The sequence below is a fragment of the Engraulis encrasicolus genome, chromosome 20, assembly GCF_034702125.1.
Source record: "Engraulis encrasicolus isolate BLACKSEA-1 chromosome 20, IST_EnEncr_1.0, whole genome shotgun sequence".
NCBI classification, from domain to species: domain Eukaryota; kingdom Metazoa; phylum Chordata; class Actinopteri; order Clupeiformes; family Engraulidae; genus Engraulis; species Engraulis encrasicolus.
Genome location: NC_085876.1, coordinates 50,355,240 through 50,367,739, shown reverse-complemented (window position 1 = coordinate 50,367,739; position 12,500 = coordinate 50,355,240).

Sequence of the window (12,500 nt, the reverse complement as noted above, 5' to 3'; positions counted from 1 at the left end):
AAACTGTCAACACCGTCGGATGTTTTAATAGTATTATATTACATTAATGTTAATTAATATATACTTTCTCAGAAAAGGTATGAAGCACCCAAGAAACAGAGCGAAAATGAAATGGCTAATGTGAACAAACAATGCATAATATGTAAAAGAGTGTTTTTTTGTCTCACACCGTCAGATGTCACCACCGTCAGATTTTGTTCCGCTCATCATCTTGTTCCATATTTTACTAAATTGTGCTGTTTAATGAAACATTACTAGGCATGTTAGTAATAATTGTAATCCAAAATGATACTCTAGCCACCACTGAGGTGCATTTGGAGGTTTTTTTGTCAGAAAACCTGACGGTGGTGACATTTGATGGAGTTAACCAAAAAACACGTGTTTTACATGTTTTTGACATGTTTTAGGAATATGCATACAATAAGTATCTACAGTTATGTTGAATTGTTAAAGTAATTCACTTTAATACAGTAAACATATGTTTTTACTTCTAATTCTGTCTGCCGCTGTTGACAAAACAAGAAAGAGCCCATTTTATGAAAAATGTTAAACATGGGGAGCTTGGGCAATACATTCACTGCACAGCCAAGACCTACATCTATGATAATACACCTCTATATTTTGGATTTGAACAACTTAAAACCTGTTTTGCCACATTTTCAAGAACCAGTGGCCTACTTCCTAGAGAATCTAACTAATGAAGAAAAACACATGTACAAACATACTGTGCACACACAAACATAAAGTGTTTATGCAAGATGCCATTGACTTGAGAGGGCTATTTATTTTGCTAAATGCAGGTACAAATTAGGCCACTTTCACCACTCTCAGATTACTGTCACCACCGTCAGTTCTTAAGTCACCACCGTAAGAAGGAGTTTTGGACATTTTAAATGAATATGCTTACAACATTTTCCTTAGGAGTTGTTGAATTATCAAAGTAATAGCCAATTTAAGTCTACAGGAATATTTGTGAAATTCCAAAAAATTGTTTGTTCTATTTAGGCGTTAAGTAAGCATCGTATGACGGTACATATTTTAAAATTAGAACACGTGAAACAGTATTAAAATAGAACAAAAGTGAATTTTCAACATTTAAAGGCATATGTGTGAACCAAAAATACACATAATCACTTAAAAACTCCAGATACATATGCAACCAAATCAATACAATTTTAATTACTTTTAATTGTGTCTGACGGTGTTGACAAAAAACAAGGTGTGATCAGAGAAAAGCCTGATTTCTGAAAAAAATACAAAATGGGGAGATTGGCCTTGTGCATTTCTGAAAAGCCAAGACCTTAGTCAACAAGGATATACCATATCATTTTGTAATTCACTTTGTTTTTTTCTGTCAACATTACAACCTGTTTTAGCCACTTTCTCAAGAATCAGTGAAATGCATATGTTCTTGCTCTGCTTTAGCTCTCCCACACAGAGACCTACACATGTGCACGCACACACACACACCACACACCACACGCCACACACACACACACACACACACACACACACACACACACACACACACACACACACACACACACACACACACACACACACACACACAGACACACACGTGCACACATTGAAACACACAATCAAATTTGATCTCTCTTGACTGGCCACACATACAGCTGTGTATAATCTGAACACCAAGACTCCCGAACTGGTCAGCTGGGAAAGCTTTGGTGTTTTTATTTTTGTTGTTCTTGCACCTATAAACCAGGGGTCCGTTTCTCGATTCTTGACGTTGCTAACCGTCTTAAGACCATCTTACGATCGTCTTACCATTCCCTTGGATTTAGTGGTGAGCATCGCTGTTGAGAGAGAGTTGAGTCGCTCTTACGAAGGACGTTGCTATCGTCGTTAGCAAAGACCCTTTCGAGAAACGGACCCCTGTAAAGGAGAGACAAATACAGGAAATACAGGTCAGCAAGGCACGAGGGGACAACCTACTTTACCTACCAAACCTACCAACCAATCAACATCTCATTTTAGTTTCACTTGGAGGGGGGTTGGATTGGAGGGGATTTTTTTTTTTGACAGGAGGTGGCTATGGCTGTGGCTGTGGCTGCGTGATTCCTCTCACAGTCAAACACTCGACTCGACACTCGACATCTCTTTGGATCTTCTGGAGACAAGACACAATAACAACAACAACAACAACAACAACAACAACAACACACCTAGAAAAAAACTCTCGGCTCCTGGTGGTGTGTGTGTGTGTGTGTGTGTGTGTGTGTGTGTGTGTGTGTGTGTGTGTGTGTGTGTGTGTGTGTGTGTGTGTGTCTGTGTGTGTGTGCGCGCACGCATGTGTGGTTTATGCAGATGTCCACAAAGGTGATGATGTCCCTACAGGTGATTTTAAAGAAAAAGAAGAAAAAAAGAAATTGCATGAGGGACTTCAAGTTTTTCTCTCTTCACTCTTTATCAATCTTTCTATCATTCTCTCTGTTTGTCTCTCTCTCTCCCCCCCCCCCTCTCTCTCTCTCTCTCTCTCTCTCTCTCTCTCTCTCTCTCTCCCCCCTCTCTCTCTCTCTGTCATGTCGTTTGGCATACTACATTGTATATACCATTATATGGTCAGCTGTGTTCTTGAAGACTCTGTGGTGCTTCAGTTTGCTGTCTTAAATATTTATGGTTTGAGGCAACTATGAGGTCATGGGGCCTGGTAATGCTAATGCTAATAGTATTAGTAATGCTAATGTCTTGTTCAGACCAGGAGCGACATACGCTAATGGAGCGACGGAAGTCATTATTTCTCTATGGAGGGCATGCGGCCAGCACTGCCAGGGGCGAAGCAAACTGACCGACCAAGTCCAGCTATCGTTTAATCAACGATTAAAGTCAAGCTAATGTTATGGTAATGAGCTATGACACGGTTCGGCAAAAACCAATTGGAATGTTCATATCAACGAATGTCCCAGGCTGTCAAGCCAGAGCCGTTATGTGATAAGCTAAATCAAACATGTCAATGCCACGTCCAGAGCGAATAAAGCGAATTCAAGGCGAAACTTATTCTGCTACCTCTGCTACCAGGCAGCGTAGTTCGCTCTTGGTCTGAACGAGGCATAAGAAGCAGCTTCAGGATTAAACCAGGTTAACCCTTTATGCACGCTGTACCTCCAGTGGTACGCTGTAATAATAGTCATTGAAAGGTTAGTTACCATAGCAGTACAATACTATGACATAACACAGGGCCTTCAGTAATGCACTACAACTTGGTTGGTCATTATTACATTACATTACATTACATTACATTGCACTTAGCTGACACTTTCATTTTATTCAAAGCGACTTACAACTATTATTTTCTCAGGGTATTGGTTACAGTCCCTGGAGCAATGTGGGGTTAGGTGCCTTGCTCACTGAGGACACTTCAGCCATGGATGGAGATGTAGGGAGAGGTCAGGGGGTATTCGAACCGGCAACCCTGAGATTGAAAGACCAACTCTCTAACCACTAGGCCACGACTGCCCCATGGTCATTGCCATTCTGGTAACAGCAAAGTTATAACGTCATGTCTTAACGGGTTAAGTGAAGTGCTATAGGGCTGCTGGGGGCTAATGGTGAAGGAGGTGGGAGGTCTTAAGACCACCAGGGTTGCAGGTTCGAATCCCAGCCCTACCTCTCCTAGTCCCTACACCTACATCCATGTCTGATGTTTCCTTGAGCAAGGCACCTGACCCCACAATGCTCCAGGGGCTATAACCAATATCCAGTTAACAACTGTAGGCCCAAGTCGCTTTGGATGAAACGAAAAGCGTCAGCTAATTGTGATGTAATGTACAGTAATGTAAAGATCATCTAATAGAAGAGCCTGGAGTCCTCATTTTCTTTCAGGCTCTTCTATTAGATGATTTACCTCTTAAGTTAACCAGGTTTACTCCTGAACCAGCTTCTTAGGGTGCGTTCCAATATGCGACCTTGCGTCCTCCACTTGTGCTTGTGGCCTCGTACCAGGAAGTACTACGTTGTGATGACATCACTGACAACAGCATTCTATTGTATATCAATTGTAAAGTCATTTCCTCATTTTCAAACTGGATGGTGAATGAAGAGCAGTCCCTCCACAGTTGTTGTGACTGGGCTGACAGCAGCAGGGGAAACTTAATTGTTTTATCCAAGATGGCGGGGCATCTGCAAAACATGAGGCCACAAGCTCAAGTGGAGGACGCAAGGTCGCATATTGGAATGAACATTTAGTATAGGCCCCAGGAGCAGCCGCAAGGGGGGGGTGCAGGGAGGGGAGGGGAGGGGACGGGATGGGGGGTCCGGTCGGACACTTAGTCTTTATTACAATTATTATAGAATGTTCTTGCCTATAGACAGTTATGTCTAATATTTTTGTCGTTCTTCTATTTAATGCTTTTTGGGTTATTTGGTTGTTTGATGCATTTTGGAGAAGAAGAAGAAAAAAACCAGCTGATTTCTGCTTCATCATTGAGGAGGTATTTATGTGCATTGGTTCACTAGCAGCTGGTTGGACTGCACGCACACACACACACACACACACACACACACACACACACACACACACACACATGCACACGCACGCACACACACACAGACACACGCACAGACACACACACCACACACTGCCATTGCTGTGAACAGCATATTTGCCTCCCAGGCAGTTACATAAGCAGCAGACTGACCCGGAGACTTTATGGAGACATGATTAAAACGTAACATTTGCACTTTTATTCTGTTGAGTGGGGGGAGGGGAGGGGGGTCTCATCTGGACTTTGTAAAAACAAAAAAAGAAAAGAAATGACAATACGAAAAGGAAAAAAAGAAAAGAAAAAAAGAACTGTCAGCACTTGATGAAAGTCACAGAGGCCTGCATTGAGTAAGGAGCGAAGGACAGTAGCCTAGATATGAACTGGGTCATTGGCTACAGTCGGACGGACACAGGTCTTTTCAAAGGTTTCTGTAGCGTAGCGTAGTAGCGTAGCCACCGCTAAACGAAACGGGTGGCACGCGTGAACAGAGAAACGCTAAACAGGCAAAACAAAAACGCACAGATTCTCGGCCACGGGGACCAGAATCACAATCCTCTATCTATCTATCAATCTATCTATCTCTTGCTTCTAGAAGTGTCTTTCTGTTTTGTCAATTCTTCGAAACCGCAGTATGGGGATATTGCAATCCTTTTGACTTCTGTACAATGTGCCGCTGTTTAACTTAACATTACTCTTACCGTATCGATTGTACATGGTTATCGTTGTTTTTTTAAAGCATATGTATACTTTTGTTTTGTTTTTGGTTTTTTTCTTTGCTGCAAACAATGGAACCTCACATTCCGTGACCTTGGATGCGTTGGGTGTTTTGATGCTGTTTTTTGTTTATTTGTTTATTTTGTTTGTTTTTCTGTCTGAGCTGGAGCCTTGTGTGTGTGTCCAGGTCCAGGTCCTCTGTAAACAGGAAAACCAACACACACACACACACACACACACACACACACACACACACACACACACACACACACACACACACACACACCTTACACACACCTACTTTCACAGGAGTCTGTCTTAACTCCTCCTCGTAATCTGCCTCCTCTGCACTCCTCTCATGTCTACGGTCGCGCAGTGTTGCAATTTAGCGACTTTGTCGCTAGATTTAGCTAATTTTTGACGTCTCTGGTGACTAAAAACCTAATCTGGCGACGACGACACACTGTAATTTTGGCACTTAGTAACGATGAAGAATCAGGATGCTCAACATTCCACAGTGCTGGTCACCATTCCGTCACGCATCAATTGGTCACTATCACTCATCAGTCTGTCATTAAAATTTAAGCCACAATCGGCTAGTGGTGTGGATTGGCACTGCCCTCACGATTCGATTCGATTCGGATTCGATTCCGATTCGGGAGGTAGCGATTCGATTCAATCCGATTCAATTCTACAATGCATTGCAATGCATTACATTTCTACTGAAAGCAAAGAACATTTTTCATCAGTCATGATGAGGCAGTACGCGTAGTCAGATACTGAGCAACAATTTATTGGCTGTTTTCTGTATCAGTCTTGCAGTTTTCAATGCTTTGAAGTTCTTTTATTTAATTTAACATTCATTTGCTCCCGAAATCTCAACGGAAGTAATTGAAACTTAAAAAAAATTGCCAGATCGATTCTGGAACTTGCCGCATTGAATTGGATCACCCATGACCCGCATTGGATTGCATCGCCGAATCGATTATTGTTGACTATCACTACATCACTACAATCTGCCCATGTCAGCAAACCACTGGTAGACAGGAGAACAGATTTTAACGAGAACAGCGCTCAGAGAGCGTAGCGGGGCCCTCCGGTGGACAGAAACACACACGCACCACGGACACCAATAAACCCATAAGCACATAACCCCCTTGCTAACCCGCACACACAGCAGCGAACAAACAAACAAACACGATGGTAATGAATCTTACCGTGCGAACACACCTCCGGCGTTGAACGCGTGGAAAGATGCGGAAGTAATTGACTTTGTATGGGAGAGGAGGCGGCAGAAGCGTGAAAAGCAGCAAACGCGTTTCTAGAGGCGCGGGCGTCAAAAGCCGAGGGCGTCAAAAGTTGAACTTCATCTAAAAATATGTAATGAGCCTGGCGGCAGCAGGCGGCAGCCAATGGAATGTTCACATTTTTCTAAACACGAGCTTCGGTTGGTCAAGATTCCTGGCCGAACGCTTCAGGTTGAATCGTTTGCTGCGTTCAACGCCCCTGCCCAGTGCTTTCCAGGCAGGAGTCAGCAGCGTTTTAGCTCTTTCAACGCCGGCGGTGTGATCGTGGCATTATGGGTGCAATTACACATGGAACCAGACAGGAGCAGAACTCTTAGATGGAATCCTGAAGCTGGTTTTCACACGTTGAAAGGATTCTAAGGGACCATCTTTGGCAGTCGGTCACATACAACACTTATCACTTACGGAGGTAGACATATGACTCTTTTCCACTGCCTTTTTTTCTGGTAGGCCTAAAGCTCAACACAGCGCGACTCAGCCGCCTCCTTTTGCTTCATGATTGAGCCTACGTGTTGTGCCTATTCGAAAAGCAAAAAAGTGGCAGCCGAGTCGCGCTATTTGGAGCTGTAGGCCTACCAGAAAACCGGCAGTGGAAAAGATAACGTGCAAAAATGTTTAACTCCAAACCCTGATCTCAATTACAGTATTCCTTGGAAAGACGTTTTGACCTTTCAAGTGTACGGTCCTCAGACCTCCGATCTTTTTTTACATTACAGGTAACACTTTATAATAATGGATGCAAAAAAGCATTATAAAGACTTAATAAATAATTAACTATTGATGAACAAAACATTAACAAACGTTTGTAAATGACTAGGAAATGTAAACAAATGCTTGTAAATGACTAGGAAATGCTATGTTCATATTTCATATTTATCAAACATTTACAAGTTGCTTGTAAATGAATAAAATACTCTGTTATAAGGTGTGTAAAATCTTGAATATATCATTTGTAGATATTTTATAAAGCATTAATAAAGCTTAGTTAATAATAAAAACATTTGTTAATGTCTTATTCATCATTAGTTAATTATTTACTGAGTCTTTACTAAGGAATATTATTATAAAGTGTTACCACATTACATTACATATCATAAGGGAACTCTTCACGGCCTCAACATGTAGGAAGTGTGTGTTAAACAGTCAATGGTGGTTTGGTTCTGTTTCGTCTTTTGTCTGTTCGAAATACTTAACTCTTTTGCATTAGACACGTGTGCTGTTGAACTGTTGAACTGTCCATGAACTGTTTTTTCCCATCCTGCTTTGGATCTGAGTCTTAGTAGAGAGTTGAGAGTAGAGTTGTTGTTTTTTAAACATTATTCTGACTTTAAACATTATTCTCTTACTTGACAACAGTAATCTAAGTGTAGATCCAGATCTCAATAGGAATGCATTTACATCTTCGGAGGGTGTTGTCGGACGGTGCTGAATAGCTGTGAAGTGACTGAATGGCCATAAAACTTTTACCCATTCCATTGCAAGGGTATTGTGCACCTCATCAGGAATCCATGAATGTTAGTGTGTTTGTGTGCGTGTGTGTGTTCATTTCTGTGTCTGTATGTTCTATGAATCTGGGGTCCGTTTCTCGATTCTTGTCGTTGCTAACCGTCTTAAGACCGTCTTAAGACGTAACACCATTCCCTTGGATTTAGTGGTGAGCGTCGCTGTCGAGAGAGAGTTAAGTCGCTCTTACGAAGGACGTTGCTACCGTCGTTAGCAAAGACGCTTTCGAGATACGGACCCCTGATTTTGCTCATAAGCTTAAGATTGTCTTTAGTAGCCTATGGCAACATTGTGTATAGAGCATGCCACGAGGGCTTAAAGCTCCATCTTCTTTTCACTATGTTATGAGTCATGAAATGACCCTGGAAACATCATTAACAGCTAAAAAACCCTATTTATTGTTGCTTTAAGTGAAGTGTTCATCTCGTTGAATGTCTACTATTCTCTTCAAACGATTCATTGCTTCAACTGATTGTCTTCTCGTGGAATCATCATCAGTTCATATGCTAAATCACTTTCATGCAGTGACAGGTTCGTGTTTTGAAACAGAGATTGACTATGAAAGTAACGTAGTAAGCCTATAACATGAGTCAAATAGTTTGGCACCGTACCATTGGCAAAGCTGAAGGTTATGAATGGACTCATTGAATAGTGATCAAACTCCTTAACGACACATGCAGGCTGGGCCCTTCCCAATGACTCACTGCAAACAGAAAAATAAACCCTCTGATACACGATAAATCGTTGAAATTGGAGGCCACACTTCATGGCCCAGCCAGGTTTTCCCCAATGGTGCGAGATACTAGACAAAATCACCTCACCAAAATATTTTCGGCCGGTTGGTGGGTTTCGACTTACTAGGTTGCCATGGAAGATCACACATCTTCAACCATAATCGAGATTCAGCACTTTCATAGACATTTTGAGTTATTGAAGACCGACAGCAGTTGCATGCTGCCTAGTCTACTTTAAAAACTAGTTCTAGTTCCATTGTCAGTATTTTGATTAAAACAAGTTCTGGAATATTCTGTTTACATGTGTGGAACTGCAGTCTGCAATGCATTCTGGAACTGCAGTCTGCAATGCATTATGGGTGAAAAAAAAGTTTACATGACTTGTGAGCAAACCGAATACTGCTAACATTGCGTAAAAAAATGGGAATATTCCGTGCATGTAACTGCGCTCACTGTGAATGTGGTAATTCACAATTTTCCCAAACAGCTAGTACTGCAGCCTCCATGATGACACGATACGGTTTCGATTTCTTAAAGCAGGGCTCAGATTATTTTCCCCATTAAGAATTCCCCACGATACGATACGATGTGATTTAATTCGATTTTCCAATTACTTTTCCACTTCTATTATGTCATGGAGTTAGGGCATTAGACAGGGGCCAGAGATTCCATTATTTTCGATACTTAAGAATGCCCCACGATACGATACGATTTGATTCGATTAAATCGTCGGCCGTAGGATTGATACATTTCGATGATTATTTACACCCCAACTGTAGCCACTAGCTTGCCTGGTTAACAAGTGAGATTAGGTCTGGGGAGTTGTCTATTGTAAATTCCGTAGGGGCCGGAATACTTGGCTATTATGACACACTGCCCTGCTCTCTGATTGGGCAGAGAAACTGTTAAGGTCGGAATGCTTGGCCATTATGACACAGTGCCCATGATCTTGGACGTTATGAGTCATCCTCCCCAGACTGTCTTTCAGATCGAAACGATTGTGTAGAACTAAAGGCAGTATGGGAGTTCCCAGGCTAGCCACTAGCCAGTCATGCAAACGGAACACTCTTGCACCATGTCCTCAAAACATTCTCAACTCTTGCACCATACATACATCATATAGTTTATACTACGGAAAAGTTGGAATTCAAAATTCTCAAAAGCCAGAGCAGTGTTCTCTGAAGTCTGACACACACACACACACACACACACAGGGGCTGGCAAGGACTTACAGTACATCGATGAAATGTTATTGAATGTTTTCTTTTTCTTCAACAGCGAAGAAGGATTTAGTGGAATGGAGTGGGGAGGGGAGGGGATGGGGTTGTGGGGATGACGGGAGGGATGACGGGATGGTGGGGGGGGGGGGAGGTCACGGTTTTTATTTCGCAATGCCTCTACTTTCATGCAGTGACGTAGCCTACAGTACAGATGAACTGTTTTGCTTTGACTCATCAACACCTCAATCTGCACACTCTGGAGACCCAATGATGGACAATGGGGGTGGGGGTGGGGGGGTCAAGCAGTTTAAAAAAAATAATACCCCCGATAGCTCCTTGCAGTGTCGCTTGGCTGGATAGATAGAGCATCTCTGGTCTCTCTCTCTATCTCTTTATCTGTTGGATGTCTACATATTCACAAACTCTCTTGTTTGTACATTAACATTAATGGCTCTTATGTTTCATGTACTGTTTTATCTTTACCATGAACTCTCCTGGCAAGATAATAAAAATATATTTATTTTAAACTACTACTGCTGCATGTCTGGGTTTGTTGTTGTTGTTGTTTGTTTGTTGTTGTTGTAGCTCAAGGGCAAGTGCCTCTGGAAACGAAACAAACTCATCAATAAGTAGACAAGGCACCGTATTCGGTTTTCTGTACTGGTTTTCAAAGTGTGTGTGTGTGTGTGTGTGTGTGTGGGGGGGGGGGGGGGGTGCATATTTGTTCTCATTTTGCTCTGACCTTATGGGGGGGCCAGACCAGTGGTGCAGCCTACTTTTTAATGGTGGGTATACTGTATATTTGAGCATTTTTTGAAGTGGGTATACTGTATATATTTGTGCTATTCAAAACAGTGGATCAATCAATTTTAAGTGGGTATACTGAAATCCCTGAAATTTAGAAGTGGGTATACTCCGTATACCTGCGTTCTACGTAGAGTACACCACTGCCAAAACTTTGCCATCCAAGGGCCGCATCTGGCCCCAGGGCGTCCATCTGTCTAGACTCTGCAGTGGGGGGGCAAGGGGGGGCGGGGTGCCAATGGGGTCGCAGGTCGGACGGACGTCAACAAACAAGCGCGACTGAAGGCTAACTGGAAACGAAGGTAATCAAACATTTCAAACAAGTGATTTACGGTTAAGTTTAGGGTTAGGGTTAAGGTGAGGGATAATGTTGGAGGAAGGGAGACATGGCATGAAGCTGACACAACGACAGCGCTCTCCTCCCGGAATGCACACACGCTGCTCGGGTGGTCTCTCTCTCTCTCACTCGCTCTCTCTCACCCACTCTCGACGACAGCGTGCGTTGCCCAACTACGAAAAATGAGGCTATATCGTAGCGGCACCACGAAGCATGTAGTTGATTTTTCCCCGAGAATGGGCTCGGCCCAGGGCGTCCATTTGAATAGCCCTGCTCTAGACTCTGCAGTGGGGGGGTGAGGGGGGGTGGGGGGTGTTGCCTGGGGGGTCGCAGCAGGTTGGCAGGACAAATATAGCAAAACCAAGTTAATAATCAAATAAATTGAATAACTAATGTATACCAGAATAAACTATACAAATATGCATACAATTCTAACATGGCATTCTGCAGGGCGGCATTGACAGGTGTACAACATTATGCCCACACACACACACACACACACACGCCTAACAAACACACACACTCAGAGAGAGAGGCCTAACACACACACACACAGGCCTCTCCTCTGCTCTCTCCACACACACACACACACACACACACACACACACACACACACACACACACACACACACACACACACACACACACACACACACACACACACACACACACACACACACACACACACACACACACACAGTGGCGTGCACAGACATGTTTGGGGGGTAGGTGCTGAATGGGAGGTGGAGGTGGCATGTGTATTTTTCCGGCTACCTTACTAGGCATTAGAAGCTTGAAATTATAGTGGAGAATTATTCTCACATGCTTTTGATTGTTAAGCATTTGTACATTATCATGTCAATACATCACGGACCACACAGAACATTGTGACAAAAACCGTTAATCATACAACAGGGTTCGCACTCTAATTCAGATATAAAATTCAATGATTTTCCATGACTTTCCAGACCCAAAAAACAGAATTTCCATGACCACTTCCGTAAAAAGAAATGATGTTAAAGAGTTTTTAAAAAGTGTGAAAACTAAAGATTATCGTCACCCCTAGAGCAGACACCGAGCCACCGCCAGACTTAGGTGGGCTCATTGCATTCTAAGATGTTGAACATTACAGCCCAAAACCAAACCGTCTCTGGCAAAACGTTGTAGTATAACCAGTAAGAAACTATCTTATGCACCAAACAAAACGTTTTTGCTTCTACACAACTGTTAAGGAAATACCATGGTATTCCATGACTATGCATGCAAAATGATAAAATTCCATGACTTTCCATGACTGGAAAAACGTTTATGAAATTCCATGATATTCCAGAAATTCCATGACCCGTGGGATCCCAACTTTCAAAAAAGGCATG